General features: G+C 29.3%; 1 protein-coding gene across 1 annotated transcript in view; it reads right to left on the bottom strand.

The window, feature by feature from the left end:
• The window catches only part of LOC107447967 (synaptosomal-associated protein 25), a 39,515-nt gene extending 24,413 nt beyond the window's left edge, over positions 1-15,102 (bottom strand). The window contains exon 1 of the mRNA XM_043041345.3: positions 14,947-15,102. The gene's annotated coding sequence lies outside the window, so the exon portion shown is untranslated. The remainder of the gene's footprint in view (positions 1-14,946) is intronic.
• Between the last annotated feature and the right edge of the window lie 518 nt (positions 15,103-15,620).

Raw genomic sequence — 15,620 nt, 5'->3', positions numbered from 1 at the left:
TCTATAGATGGTAAGCTACGTATTGCAAAAGCAGTTTTTAAAAAATAAATTTTGTTCTGTCAGTTTTCTGAAATTATATTTTAGCATTCAAAGTTTTAGCAATAAAAAAAAATAATTATGAAACTACTTTTAATAGTTGCGAAATTCATTGTGAAGTACTTACATTATTTTTCTAAATGCACGACAATATAGTGAGGCAAAACTTTTTACAACATTTTTCTGAAATAAGTACACTGAAGAAAAGTAAGGTCTGAACTACGAGACGAGATAAGAGTAAAATATATATTGTGTTTCTGCCTGTCTCTCTCTCTCTCTCTAAGAGAATAACAAAAACCTCCGTAACTTTCACTGAAGCAATTTAGAAATCGGTTTGATCAAATTAACAATTAAATATTCTTTTATAATATGTGATAAAATTTGATAAATGCTGTCGAATTTGGCAATTTTATCATGCTACCTTAGAAACGCATTTGTTTGGTTAAATTTACTTTTAAGTTTTGCATTTTTTACTAAATGTGGGGCAATAAGAACAATGTTTTTGAAAACCAGAATTTTCGAAAAAACGTTACCATAAGAATGGAAAAATGATCATATGAAGGGTTTAAATACCGTATATTTTCGTTTTATTAACCAAAATTATGGGGATTTGTTTACTAAAAATAACACACAGTACGGCAATTTTACCAGATTTTTTTCTCCATGTAAGATTTGAAGAAAATAACTAAATTTTTTAAAATTTTGCAACACGATAATAGTATAAAGTTTAAATATTCCAATAATGAGCTATCAACGCAAAATGTGAAAACATTTCGTTTCGTTCCTCATTATCGACTTAAAGTTATCTTAGATAACGTGTGGGCATTACTTATGAAAATCACTGCAACTTAAGCCTTTCAATTAACTCGTGATTGGTTACAATTTGCCAAATATATCCGTAAGTGATTTTAACGAAAAGGATACGCCCTATTTAAAAGCTTTTAGCTTAGTTATAACACCAACAAAAGTGAATGTCTTGATGTTTAATAATTTTAGATGTCACGAGAATCTTCATTATTATATTTATGATTAATTTCCTTTTTTTTCAAGAAATGCCATGATATAACTTCACATTTTTTTATTGCATAGACTTTTACAATAAATAAGAAAACTCTTTAAATAAAAAATTTAATATTTTGTGATAAATTATACGAAAATGGAACATTGAGAATGCTTAAAACTACCAGAATATCGTAAAATTTACAGCACTACTTCTGGCTCTATGGGAACACCAAAAAACACTGTAATTTTAACCAAAGTGTTTAGGTTATACTTTTGGTGAAATTATTAATAAAATAAGGTTTTATAATATGTGATAAAATTTTGATAGCATAGTAATCTTTGGTAATTTTGTTAGGATACCTTAGATCCTGGCATAAAAATAATTTATTCGGTTAAAATTGCATTTCAGTTTTGTATTTTTTACCAAATGTGTTGTAATAAGAATTATAATTGAGAAGATCAAAACTTAGGGTTAGCCATTACCGTATGAAAAATTACAAAATTACTGGCTTAAACACTTTATATTTCGGTTTTATTAAGCAGAATTATGAGTTTATTTTTTAACAGAAATGTTCGGTGATTTTACGTGAAATTTTTTCTCCGAGTATGGATTTGTGATTTTATACAGATGGGAAATATTTCTCACATAACGATTTTGATAAAATTTACAATAAAATATTGTTTTATAATACGCGCTAAAATTTGATATGTATGGTAAAATCAAGTCAAATTTACTTATCAGTTTTGCATTTATGCTTAATGTGGTAATGATAACTTTAATTTTGAAAATCACAATTACCGGTAAAACGGTTAACATATGAAGAAAAAAATTACCAAATGAATTGCTCAAGTACCGCATATTTTGTTTTTATTAACAGAATTATGTTTATTTATTTTTTTTATCAGAAATGCCTTCACCATATACTACGGTATGGTGAAGGTACCAGTAATTTTACTAGAATTTTTATTCTCCATCTTATTATACATGAGAACATCAACTACGAAGTAAAAACTAAAAAGTAGACTCCCAGAAAATTTTTTGATTTAATAGTAATATTTTTAATAACTATAAAGCTAATTAACATTATTCTCATTAGTTAATTTTAAATGCTAATAAATTTACATAATTACATTTTGTCAATTTAATCAATTAACAATATACATAATTAATAAAAAATTATGTTATTCTTATACATTTCTTTAGACTCAGTAAACTTAAAAACTTTTGCCCGGTCAAAATAACATTAAAATGGCACTCAAATATTATTTTAATGGTGTAAGTTGAGTGATAGATTTACAATTTTTCTTTTAAACCATTCAAGTGAAATATTTTCCTTTACTCAAACTTTTCAGAAATCAATCCTCATATATAACAATATAATTATAGCAATAAAAATTTAACTTATCTTACTTTTTCTGATAATAGTAAAAAAATTGTTATAGTGCAGAACACGGTTAAAAATGGATACGCAAATCATATCTTACAACTTCGTTGAACATTTTTAGACTTATATAAGAAGTTAACAACTCCATTTTCTTGAGCTTTTAAATGACAATATGAAACTTTTTATCTTTATTTTTTGCAGAAGGATTATCTGCGACAGAGGCTTCTCAAAAAAAAGCTCTAATTTTATCAGCAGAGTTCACTTGAAGAAAAATGTCCACGCCTCCTGTCCCCCGAATTAATGTCCAAATCATACTGAACAACTCATTATAACACTCTCAATACTGAAATCATTCGAAACTAGAAAAATGAAATCAAAACTTTGAGAATAATATTGCCGGAACATATACTTTTAATCATTGATATTTGAAATTATAAAGCAAGAATAGGAAAAAAAATTTATTGTAGATATAAATTATTTACGATTTCATACGTAACTCATGAGTTCTTGATTAAACAGTATTATTGCGGCCGACTTGCGTGCAATACTCTACTTACAGAAAATTTGATCACGTCTCAGCTCTTATTTCTCGTCAAAATGATTGTCATACACACAAAATGTCATTCAATGATCCACGAAGTTGAAAATTATTGTCGTTGCTCAGATATTCCGATTTTGTGGTTCAGTAGTATCGAAAATGCTCACAATTTACCCTTTATTTACAAAAGAGAATTCTGGAAACAAAATACCTTTTCTCAATTTAGTGAATTTAAAAAAATGGTGAACTAGACTAAAATAAGGTTTAGTGTTGAAGACGCATAGTTTTTAAAATAGTTTAAAACACTGATACAAAGTTGAGGTAATTTTCTGAAATTGTATTTGGGAAATTCTTTAATTTCTTCAAATTGCAGAAATTACTATTTTTGCCTTTTCTATGATATGCATTACGTCAAACACGCTTATGTTTAATGCTGCATATCGATTTACACAATTTAATTGCTTTGAAAGTACAATGCGAAATGAAATAAACATAACTGAACAAAAACTCAGTTATTACAAGGAATCGAACCCGGAAAAACCATCAATCAAGCTGAAGTATCAACCCCATTTCACAGTGTAATGAAATAAAAAAAATTATATAGTACGAGGTGAGAAGACACATGAGTGAGGAATGGTTTCATCAAAATTTCTAAAATTCGCTTGTCTAATACGATCTACCATGTTCAAAAGCAGGTAATTTAATAGCAACACCACCATTATTGCCTTTGTTTTTCCTAGGTTAGTACGTAAAGTAAACTGCAATATCTGTTTACAACGATTTAATACATTTAAAGCTCAAAATTTCTTCGAGAATAAAATTTGGTCTCACTATGTTTACTTATAAACCAAAAAATATGTAATCAAATTAAAAAATAATAGGTCACCCGTATTGTGTCCCGTACCCGTAAGTGTCATTTTTTTTGGTAGGTTAAAAATTTAAATTCAATTCTCTTAAATTATGAATATAAAACAAATTTCAGATTTCAAGTTTAAAAATTTAAAGTTTAGAATGTACAGTAAAAGAAATCACCTATGAAAATCATTTATTATGAATTCATTTACGTCCCCTTCTGTCTAAACTGAAGATTGGGTTAAAAATTGAAAATATGAGTTCATTCATAAAACATTTCATAAAAAATAAATTTATTTAAAAATTAAACTTTTATTAGTGGGAGATAATCATATAAGCTACTCTTAAAGAACATAAAAAGGGTTAAACACAACAATTATTTTATTTTAAGACAAATTTCAATTGTGATTAACTCTTCGTTTAACTTAAGTTTTACCCAATTATTCTTTCATATATTTTCTAAAGCTTAATTACTTTAAATCAATTACATTCCTTTTCCTCAAGCAAAACAATTTTATTTTCACAGCAAATTGCATGGTGTTAACTAATTAGTCGAGAATGTATTTCAACTCATTTAAAGTCGGAAAATTAAGAGAAATGTATGATTTACGGCACTTTTGAAAGCACTTAGTTTAAAGCTGCTTTCCTCTTTAACTTTTAAAGGACTTTCAAACTAAAGCTGCTCTTTCCATAAATAATGAGATATTCTAACAGCAAAATTCTTCGATGGTATGTTAATTAGCAAATAAAATCGTTAACGTAACGTCAGTTTTCAGTATTAGTTTAATCTTCCCTAACGAAATGTTTTCAATTTTGAATATTAAGTATGGAACGAAAAGTCGGGTATTTAAAATAGCTTTAATTGAGTTTTATAAGATCTTTCAAAAATTGTTTTTACTAAAAAAGCAATGAAAGGTTTTTAAGGGAAATGATCTAAATCGGTAGAGAAAAAAAAATCGATAAGTGCTTTGTGTTAGTAAATGAAAGTTTCGCGTGACTTTGATTAATGAGTTTGATCGAGAGTGAAAAAAAATGGGTTTTATGATGATCTTTCACACATTACATATAGAATGTTGAATGCTTTCTTGCAACCCAAGTCTGTTTTTGACATTTTGCAAATTTAGCAAATAGATTGACATTTTAAAGTCTCTTGACTTAACTTTAACTGAAACTTTAGTCGTAAATTATTAAGATGCAAGTGAGATGTTATAGAGCAATATGAAAATTGCATGGGTAGTTTTCTTGCAGAAATTCCTTTATAAAAAATATTAAGCTGAGCACTGCAAATTGTTTTTTGAAAAAAAAATTTTTTTTCAAGAATTTTTAAGAAGTATAATAGAAACTTTACACAAATACATCAAAATTTATTCATATTCTTAAAACATTAATAAGTTTAAATTAAAGGTGAAATTACTATAAATATTATCGAATTATTATTATTTAATGCTTAGATAGTTATGCTATGTTAAGGGAGATAAGAAAAATAATAAAATGTTTTTTATTTTTATTTACAGTTCATGTGTATGCTGTTGTTAAAACTTTGAAGTAAAAATTAATATTATTTTTATTAATGTAACATTCGGCAGACAAGTATACTGTCAATTTCCTGCATAATTAAATGCATATGAAAGTGCAACTATTAACATCAACTGTTAAAATATGAATGAGCATATATATAGTATTCATAATTATTACTTTTTTTTCTTCTTTCCAATGGATTTGAATTGAGAATCATTTTCTTACGCTTATGCTCTATAAAGCATAGAGTAAACTGTATTTAGAACATTCAGGAATGAGATTTATTTCTGATGCCAATTTAACGAAAACTTGTTTTATGGGGAAAAAATACTGTATGTTTTTCTTATTTTTCTCAAAACATAATTTATTTCACTTACTAAAGAAAAATACTGTTCATTAAAATTATAAAAGCATTGACAAACTTAAGAAAACAAGATTTATTCCCATCTACATAAACTAAAGTACTATTATATTACTACACGAGAAAAGATTCTGGAAAAAATTGCCGTATTGCTAGGAAATTTTTATGTAAAACTATGACATTTTTGTTTAAAAAAACAGCATAAATTTAGTTGATATATAACCAAAATATACGGTATTTAAACCATTCACTTATATTATTCACTTAAATTCTATAAAATAACGGTTTACCGGAGATTCTGGTTTTCTAAATTATAGTTCTTTATACCACACATTTAGTAAAATATACAAATCTGAAAAATAAATTTAACCAAATAAATGGTTTTTATGCCATGCTCTAAGGTATAATAAAATTTTTATGACTATATTTTTATGAAGTATCATAAAACCATATTTAATCGTTAATTTCACCAAAGTGCTTCGATAAAATTACTGAACTTTTTGGAGTTCCTTTGTAGCTAGAAACACGGTCGGTAAATTTTACCATATTCTGGTAGTTTTGAGCATACATATTTTCTCAGTGCTGCATTGGTGTTGCTTACTGTTAAATTCAAGTCAGTTGTGCATCAGATAAAGGTTATCAAAAGCAGTTATGTAAGGAAATCTGGTTTTTGATTTATTATTATCATATTATAATTTGAATCAATTTTATACACATCTAGAAAGTACAATTTCATAAAATAATCTATGCGTAATTATAAAGTGGACAATTTATAAATATATATATATATATATATATATATATATATATATGCATATGTATATGTATATACAGTCAAACCCCGCTATAGTGAATCTTCAAGAGACCGAAATTTTGGTTCACTATAACCGGGAGTTCACAATATCCCTTATGCGGGCAATTTAACTGATGGTTCCCAAATTCCTCCCTTTTATTACACGCTTTTCAAATAAATGACTGAAAAATGGTATGTAGTAGCAAAAAATTTGTTATTCTTTATTACTCTTCGTCCTGCGTGCAAAAAAAAAAAATTAGTAATCTTTAGCTGTTGAGCAGTCCTCAACATCAGATATGGAAACATTTCCCGACTCTCAGATAATTTTTCCTGAATTTCTATTAGTCTACTTTTTAAACTTGTCTAACCTGCCATTCGAGCACATAAATGTAATCTCATAAAATCGCTTAGCAAATTCATCGACATTTATCCAGATACTGGAAGATTGCGGCTTCTTTGAATGCTGAACCACTTCAGTAATGCTTCCTCAATATCCTTGTGATCTGCTTTTCTCAACTTTTTTCTGCCATTTAAATTTTTTTCATGAGCAGAAATTGTTAATTGCTTATTTTTCCATATGTAACGAACTGTAGATGTGAATAGTTTATATTCCCTGCAAATATCAGCTTGATTACATCCATTTTCAATTTTTCTGATTATGCCCATTTTATCATCAATGGAGAACATTTCACATTTACTGCTCGCCATAGTTAAATTTGAGACACTTGTTTGCAGGCTTTTTTTAACTGCACTGAGAGCAAAAAGGAGTTGAAATGAGGGCCTTATAAACATATATTAGTGTCCAACTCTTTGACCAATAATGAATAATTACTCATTCCCTCTGACAGAAAATGCATATTGATCCCACTGACACCTTACAGGTGCTTCATCTGCCTGGGTTGGAAACATCTACTTGATTTCTTTAGGGATGGGAAAGTAAGATAGATAAAAGAAGCAAACAAGAAAAAAAATGCTTATCGCTGCCTTCTCCACTATAGATGATTTTAAAAATCGTTGTATGAATTTATTTTGAAGTAGAAATTTCAAAATTATTACAAAAAATGAAGAAAAAAATTAGTCGAAGACAGAAAAAAGTTCATTATATCCAACTTCCCAACTTTTTTGGTTCACTATATCCACAAAAATTAACATTATACGGGTATATCCGGGAGTTCACTATAGCGGGTTTGACTGCATATATATATATATATATATATATATATATATATATATATATATATACACTGAGTGGCCAAATTATTATGACCACCCCTTCAGTACGGCGCAATGTGCGTCGAACAGTCCGTTCAGAGACGTTCACAGTTGCTCCTTGATTAAGATCACTTGCAATTTGTCACACTGTTGCTATCCTGTTGCGCTGCACAACCCTGGCCAGCCTTCTCTCTGATCGAGCATTCAGTACCCTGTGACGACAACAAGTCTGACGTTGAGACCCGGTTTTTTGCTTGATTGTTTTACTTTATATTATAACCGTCGTTGAACAGCCGACCCAATTTCATGGGTTTACGACTACTTACGTTCAAGTCCGTAGCCTTGTAATTTTGAACCAATCCAGAAGACAAGGAAACTCCTGGATCAGTACCCCAGAGGTATTGATTTGTTGTGGGAACATGGAGGACTTTGAGACTCGACAGATTTAATGTGCATCAGTCACCATTTACTACACGGGGAGTCTTTGGCCGGCGAGGATCGAACCCACGACCTCTTGGATATGGGCCCAGCGCCCTACCGACCAGGCTATCCCGGCCCTTGCTTGATTGTTTGCATTATTTGTACACATTAACAACTGCTGCTCTAGAACACTCCACAAGTGCAGCCGTTTTGCTGATACTCGATCCGACACATCTCGCACCCACAATCATTCCACGTTGAAATTCAGTTAAATCACATTTCTTTCCCACATCTGAGCAAGAAACACAGTATAACTGATGACTCACTTGTCCAGCATTGCCGTGTTATAGTTAACAGTTGGGCTGAAAAGTTCGTAGGCTGACACATAGATGGGGCTACTATTATTAAATACATATAATTTTTAGTTAGTTCTAACCTTCGAAAGACACGTGCATTAATTTGACAGCTGTCGGACTTTTAGTTTGTGAGATATAGTCTTTTTAGTGAGGCAACTTTTGTTAGTTTAAAAACATTGGATAAAAATGAATTTCGTGTGTTTATAAAGCATTGCTTTTTAGCGAAAAAATTTTTTCTTGATGCCAAGGCTTGGCTCGAGAAACATTATTCGGACTCTGTACTAGGAAAATCAACCATTGGGAAGTGGTTTGCTAAGTTTAAACGAGGCGAAATCCGCACCGACGACGATGCACACAGTGGACACCCCAAAGAGGCTGTTACCGACGAAAACATCAAAAAAGTCCACAAAATAATTTTAGATTACCGTAAAGTGAAGTTGATCGAAAAATCTGAGACTCTAAAGATATCAAGGGAACGTGTTGGACATATCGTGAATGAATATATGGGTCTGCGAAAGCTCTAGGCAAAGTGGGTGCCGCACGAGCTCACAATTGACCAAAAACAGCAAAGAATTGATGATTCTGGGCTGTGTTTGAAGCTGTTTAATCTTAATAAACCCGAATTTATGCGTCGATATATGACAATGGGTGAAACATGGCTCCATAATTTCACACCGGAGTCCAATTGACGGTCAGCCGAATAAACTGCACGAGAAGAACCAACTCCAAAGCGTAGAAAGACGCAACTAACAGCTGGCAAAGTTATGGCATAAGTATTTTGGGATGCCCATGGTATAATATTCATTGACTATCTTGAAAGGGGAAAAACCTTCAACAGCGACTATTGCATAGCGTTATTGGAGCGTTTGAACTACGAAATCGGAGAGAAACAGCCCCATTTGAAGGAGAAGAAAGTGCTGCTTCATCAAAACAATGCATCGTGTCACAAGTCAATGAAAACGATGGCAAAATTCTTTGAATTGGTATTCGAATTACTACCGCATCCACCGTATTCTCCAGATCTGGTCCCCAGCAACTTTTTCCTGTTCTCAGACCTCAAGAGAATGCTCGCTGGAAATAAATTTAGCGCCGATAAAGAAGTAATCACCGAAAATAAGGCCTATTTTGAGGCTAAAGACAAATAGTACTATAAAAATTGTATCGAAAAATTGTATGACCGCTATAATTGTTGTATCGCCCTTGAAGAAAACTATATTGAATAATAAAATGAAATTTTATAAAAAAAAAAATATTTTTCTATGTTAACCTACGAACTTTTCAGCCCATCTGTTATCTTGCCCTCTAGCGGCAGCACTGTGACGCAATAACTCACTTGCATAAAACTCTGAGGTGGTCATAATAATTTGGCCACTCAGTGTGTATATATTAGTCGTTTGATTTGAATTTCATATTATCTTGCTTTTTGTGAATGGTGTTGAGATGATAAACTATCGAAGGAAAAGAAAGTAACTATGATACCTTTATATAATAATGATAACTATAAAATATTACGCTTTACTTAGAATTGTAGAAAGAACACAAAATACACATAAGCTTAATGAATCTTCTTAGAAACTTTGAAATATCTAAATTTAAAAAACGGAAAAAGTAAAAAAGTAGCAATGAATATTAGAACCAGGTTTGGAATTTAAAACACTATGCATGTAACAGTTTTGAATAAAATTTAAAGAGTGAATATTGAAGTGAAAGAAATATCTCTAAAAAAATTTTATTAAAATTTATAATTTTGCATTAATTAAATTGATAAGATTTCACGAAGTTTAGTTTATTTGTTATAAAAAAACCTGCTTATTACTTCAAAAAAAAACAGGGCATTATTTCATTCGCCAGAAAAGTAAGAAATTTCTGCTTTTACTTTGTCCTTTTCTGAAGTAAGGTATGACCGCCATGTTCAGACCATAGAGTTGAAATACTACTATTTCAACTCTATGGTTCAGACCATAGAGTTGAAATAGTAGTATTTAGTAATAGTATAAAATGGGGGTGTTGTCGATGTTGACGTGATTGACGACTTAACTGTACTACTTGGGGGAAAGAAAAACACCGGAGTGTTTCATCGAAGTTTTTCCTGACTCCAAGACCATAACTACCTAGAGTAGTAGTTCTAGTAGAGTAGTTCTAGTAGGTTTTGCCAAGACACCCTTAAATCTAGTTAATAACGGGAGAGTCTGACACACGTATGGAGAATTTAAACGCAATAGTCCTACGACTAATGGAATTGCTTAAATAATAATCTTCTAATGGGAATTAATAATAAAAAGTAGTTTGTAAATTGAGCGCTTATGTAATTCATTACAATTTTGACTATTTTTCTTAAAATTCCAATCTAACATACCGTATTTTTTAACTATACCTTAACAATTTTTACTTAATATATATCATTTAGAAAAATACCCTCCGTCATAAAAAGTAGACATTCAACAGTTATTGAAATTAACTTTTTTCAATATTTTATATTTTAATAAAAGAACTCTCTAATTCAAAAATAAATTTACCTTTAAACGTTATCATATTATTCACCCATATGGCATCATTTATTTTTTTATCTTTTATTTTGAAAGATATTTCACTTATTTGATTTTTTAAAATTTAACGGTTTTTCCAATTTAATTTACGTATTTACTCTTGTTAAAAAAAATAACCAAAATATTCAGATGTAAGAACGCTATTTCAAAATGGAATTTTGTTATCATTCAGATTAAATTAAATCAAATGAGATAAAAGCCACCATTTCTTTACTTGAAGTTTTTAGTAACTGGTAAAATATATAACAGGAATAAACCATTATTAATTAAATTAGAATGTAGTTAGGAAAAGTGCACTTTCAATTAATTTTATTGTTGTTTTAGCGTTAGACTAAGTTGTGATATTTAATTGGGTACTTGTAATCACAAGATTGTGGCTGGCATGTTAGCGTCGGTTGCAACTTTATCAGCTTAAGTTTGGACTTATTATCCCGTTGAATCAAATGTTCGATTTAATTTAATTGCATACCTGGAAGCGACGTCACGCGTTTTTGTCAAACCTTATTGACTGACTCTCTCGTGACTTCTCTTGCGAGTATCTATTTAGGAAGTAGATATATTACCGCTTTGAAGGTGCAATTTGAAAACATATTCTTTTGACAAACCTTGTATTTAAATAAGACTTCTAAACAACTTTCACACTCGTATACAGACATTTATTTTTCGTTTGCAATCATTTTTAAACTATACTTAGGATGTTGCATTCAAATATTCTTTTAATCACAAATTCATAAAAAAGTGGTTACCATAAATGATTTTTTCGAAGCGATTATCACAACGATTGTCACAAAAAAAAAAAAAAAAAAAAAAAAAAAAAAAGAATTCAGCTAAGGCGTTATTGAAAACCAAATGGTTCAATAACTATGAATTTTATTTAAAATATTTATTTATTTAGTTTTATTAATGAGCTTTTAGAATAATCTAATAATACTTAAGTAGTGTAAAGAAACAAGAAAATTCGCTCCTGTCCCAAAGTAAGGATTCATGATAATCATTAATCATCTCTCGAATAGCGCTTTTAAAGCAATTTGCCCTCATTTGGTTTCCAGTCAAGTTTGTTTTGAGCAAAATTGTTCGGTTTCTATGCAGATTACATTAGATCATACTTGAACTATATTTAGCTATGAGAAATCATTGTGTTATTTATAGGAAAAGCATTTCTCAAAACAATTTTGTTGAAATGAAGTTTATTTTGAAAATAGCTTCAAATTTCAATTAAATATCTTAATTAATTGATTTATAAATACTTTAGGAAAGAAAAGTAAAAGCAAATTTTAAGTTAAAACTTTTTTTTGGAAAGAAAGAATTTCTAATTTTTTTTTAAAAATTGATTATTGTAGTTGCGACATATTTCATCAGTGATAAATTAACATATTTTACACGAATCGCATTCGTTTGCTGTAATTGATTTGGTCGTTATATTTGTTATATTTTAATAGAGCAAGTGGTTTCTTTAACTGCTAAGATAATAATTTAAAATTGTTCTCTAAAATTGTTCACTTCGAAAAGTGATCTAGCGTGAAGGATGATATAAAATTTATAAAAAAAATTCTCCATTCGAAATTGTTCACTTCGAAAAGTGATCTAACGTGAAGGATGATATAAAATTTATAAAAAAAATTCTCTATTCTAAATTGTTCACTTTGAAAACTGATCTAACGTGAACGATGATATTAAATTTATAAGAAAATTCTCTATTCTAAATTGTTCACTTTGAAAAGTGATCTAACGTGAAGGATGATATCAAATTTATAAAAAAAAATCTCTATTCAAAATTGTTCACTTCGAAAAGTGATCTAACGTGAAGGATGATATCAAATTTATAAAAAAAATCTCTATTCAAAATTGTTCACTTCGAAAAGTGATCTAACGTGAAGGATGATATCCAATTTATTAAAAAAATCTCTATTCAAAATTGTTCACTTCGAAACGGGATCTAATCTAAAGAATGATATTAAATTTTTCAAAAAACAATTCCCATTTAAAATTGTTCATTTAGAAATGTGATCTAACCTGAAGAACGATATCAATTTGTGCAAAAACTATTTCCCTTTTAAAATTGCTCACTTCAAAACATGATCTAACCTGAGGGATGATATTAAATTTTGAAGAAAAAAATATTAACTACTAATTCAATTTTTTTACGCAATAAATAAATATTGTTTTGGTATATGGTATATTCAGAATCAAACTTTTATGTAGTCTATGAGAATTATTATTTTTTGTTTCAAAAGATTATTTAAATATTTAATTTGTCTTAAGATACATATGAATTCACATTTTCCCCTACAATTCAACATACGCTGTAAAACATGATAAAATACGTCACCAAATTATATCAAAGAACTCTAATTTTAACTTAATTCACTTGTTTTCTCAGGAAAACAGTGCCCTTTAGTAACAATTTCATATTAGCGTGTTTAGAAGCAATATAACGAACTCAAAAAATATATATAAATAGTACTTAAAAGGTCATTTTATTGTTTATGGTTTGTTTACAGTGAGCGCGTTGAAAGTTTTATGTTTCTGGTAAGTTATAACTACTACACAAAAGGAAGCTAGATGATGGTATTGTTACTCTTTTCTTAAAACACATATTCAATTGCAGGTGTAACGATATATTTTAGTAATACTTTATTGTAGCTTATCAAAAAATTGCTATATTTCGAATAAAATATTTCTTTTATAATAAATTTTTAAAGCAAAAAAACACAGTTTTGGTATTAAAAAAATCGCAGGAATTCAAATATATTTGTTAGATTTATTTCCATAATTTATCAATTTGGATGCGTCCAGTAAATTAAAAATGTAAGCCAATAACATTTCTCATTTTGCAGAAAAATTATTAAACAGTTTCCTCCAGTTTTCAAAGTTGCAAATGCAGTAATTTATTAAAAATTTTTTTAAAAGCATTTGTTATGGAATTACATTTTATTTATAATCGCAAATCTTCTGATAAAATCTATTGACGATCAAAAAACGTGAGTAATACATTAAGGAAAGATAATTATTAAAGACTCTGAATAATTTTTTCTGCTTTTATTAAAAAAACAGTAAAAATTATATCGTTCTGTAAATCAACATTTAAAAATTATTTGTAAGCAAAAGTTAAGATAATTTAGATAAAATACTCTGTTCATCTGAAATAGATACTAAATTTTACTAAACACTATTCTATTTAAAAAAAAAAATAATAGGAATCAAATCTTATTTTTCAACGAATTAAACACTATTCTATTTTTAAAAAAGGAAAAAAAATAGGAATCAAATCTCATTTTTCAACGAATATTTTCAAGAATAGGAATCGAATTTAAAAAAAAAAATTTGTTTATGTAAATAAGTTTGAAATTAATATCTCAAGCATTTGTAAAAACGTATTCACAAATTCTTTTTATTTTTTTTTTTCATCAGTGGCATTTTTTTTTAAAGTATCAATCAGTGACTGAGTTAGATATAAATTATACAAGCCGGTAGGATCAGCCGGTGACTGAGTTTGGAAAACGTAAACTTTGCACAATAGTGCATTTATAATTTCAAACTTTTTTTTTCTTTCAAAAACTTTCAAATTCCTTTAACTCCTTTGTACTGTGTCAAAGCATAGCAGTTCATAACATAATTCTATTAAGTAGTTATGTTGATGACGTGATTAAGCTAGCGCACTTTGAAAAAAGGTACACAAATATTACTAGATTTTAATGAACTATAATAGTTAAATGAAATATGTTATTATCAAACTTCTCCAACGCTCTAGTCTTCAAACTATCCGCCCAAAACAGAAATCTTTTCCCGTTTTGGTCATTCGCCGCTTATTACGGTCTCTACACCTACTCTAGAACAACAAAGGGGATAGGGGAAAAGAAAACAGGAGATGGACATATAGCATGCCGGTTTTCATATTTCCTAAAAATGGGAAAACTCATTACTTACTTCTCTTTCACAAGAAGAGACTTCTCCTCGCACTGTCAGGAGAATTCTTGTGATGACAGCCCGATCCACGGATTATTATCCAGAAATGAGGAAAATTTGATGCAGACAGGAAAATTTCTCCGTCTTTCTTCACTCCTCGGAATCGACCACTGCAGTGTTTTCCGCGCAGCCTCCACTGCGCAGGATTTTCCCGGATTCTAACCGCTAGATGGCGGTATTTCGCTTTTTCCGCAATACACCTTTGCTAATAACTCTTGGAGAAAACCATAGCTGAGTGATTGTTTTTTTATTTATTACTCAGATTCGATGTCTGGAAAAAAAGGATAATTCATTATTTACTTCGACTCCTAAATGTTTTTTTGAGAAAATAGTTTTTTGGCTGTTGCCGTCTTTCCGATTAAATTATTACACGCATACAAACCTCTTGTCCTCCACCCCCGTCTTTCCGTTCGAAAATTGGTTTTGAGTGGAAACTTTCACATCTTTTTATTTTTATAGTTTCTTTTTAGTTTATTGATCAGAAGTCACATGAAATATGCTTCTTTCATTTTGCCGTTATAGTTCTGTTTATAGTTTTAAACCGATAAAAGATTTTCGTGTGCTTTTTTCTTTCCCCTCTTTCAATCTCTCTCTGTCTTGGAGGACTTGCGGTTTTTGCATGAATAAATTTGAAA

This window comes from Parasteatoda tepidariorum, chromosome 3 (assembly GCF_982258835.1).
Source record: "Parasteatoda tepidariorum strain Cologne lab strain chromosome 3, Ptep-v5.0, whole genome shotgun sequence".
Classification (NCBI taxonomy): Eukaryota; Metazoa; Arthropoda; class Arachnida; order Araneae; family Theridiidae; genus Parasteatoda; species Parasteatoda tepidariorum.
The sequence above is the reverse complement of the archived record's forward strand: the minus strand, read 5'-3'. Positions and strand labels throughout refer to the sequence as shown.